The following is an 839-nucleotide window of genomic DNA, read 5'->3' as shown; positions in this document are numbered from 1 at the left end:
TGAACATTTATCAACAGAAAAGTGTTATGAAGTCAGTCATTTGTGAAAGGCTTTTGATACAAAAAAACATTTGCATAGGGAACAATAAATTAGAGATATTACCCATTAACTGGAGCTTGAAAATTTAAACAGTGGGAATGAGGATATAAAACCCTTTTGTATTTCTTGCTGGTTTTGCGCCTTTGATGCAATGCTTAAAGCAGTAACTATATATGTATATACAAATCCATGTCCTCTCTTTCACTGTTTTCTAATTAAAATGAGAACCTTCTTACCTGTGGCCCAGATCGTGTAGTAATTTAATCTGCAGTAAGTAAAGGAGAGCAATTGCAGTGTCAAAGACCAGCTGGTTAAGGGGTTGGGGACAGGACCTGTTCTGTGTTGGTTTATGTTCTTTTTAAAACTAATGCAACTGAGATAAACATGGCCTGCAAAGATTAGATCCAGGTCCAGACTGGATCCATGTTAGTGTTTATCATATTATACAGAAAGATAGGTATGGACTTCCATACTGGACAAACTGGACACAAGCACAACGTCAGATCTTTCCTAAAATCAAAGGAATAAGGATTATACATAACGGGATTCTCAGGTACAAACTCACTGACCTGGGTGTAGTATATCCACCCACTCAAGACTTATATTTTGCATCAACCAAAATAACTGCAATGGGCAGATCATTCCTTGAACCATCACACCAAACTAACCATCAAGCATGAGAACTTCTAAAGGGGAAAAGCAATTTAGCAAAGAATAAAGACTATTTGTGCCTCTACTGACAGAAACACTTGGTAAAGTACAGAATCTCTGAACAGTTATTCAAGTTTTTAGAGAGCCCA

Source organism: Mesitornis unicolor, unplaced genomic scaffold, assembly GCF_000695765.1.
Source record: "Mesitornis unicolor isolate BGI_N332 unplaced genomic scaffold, ASM69576v1 scaffold1032, whole genome shotgun sequence".
In the NCBI taxonomy this organism is placed as follows: Eukaryota; Metazoa; Chordata; class Aves; order Mesitornithiformes; family Mesitornithidae; genus Mesitornis; species Mesitornis unicolor.
The sequence above is the reverse complement of the archived record's forward strand: the minus strand, read 5'-3'. Positions refer to the sequence as shown.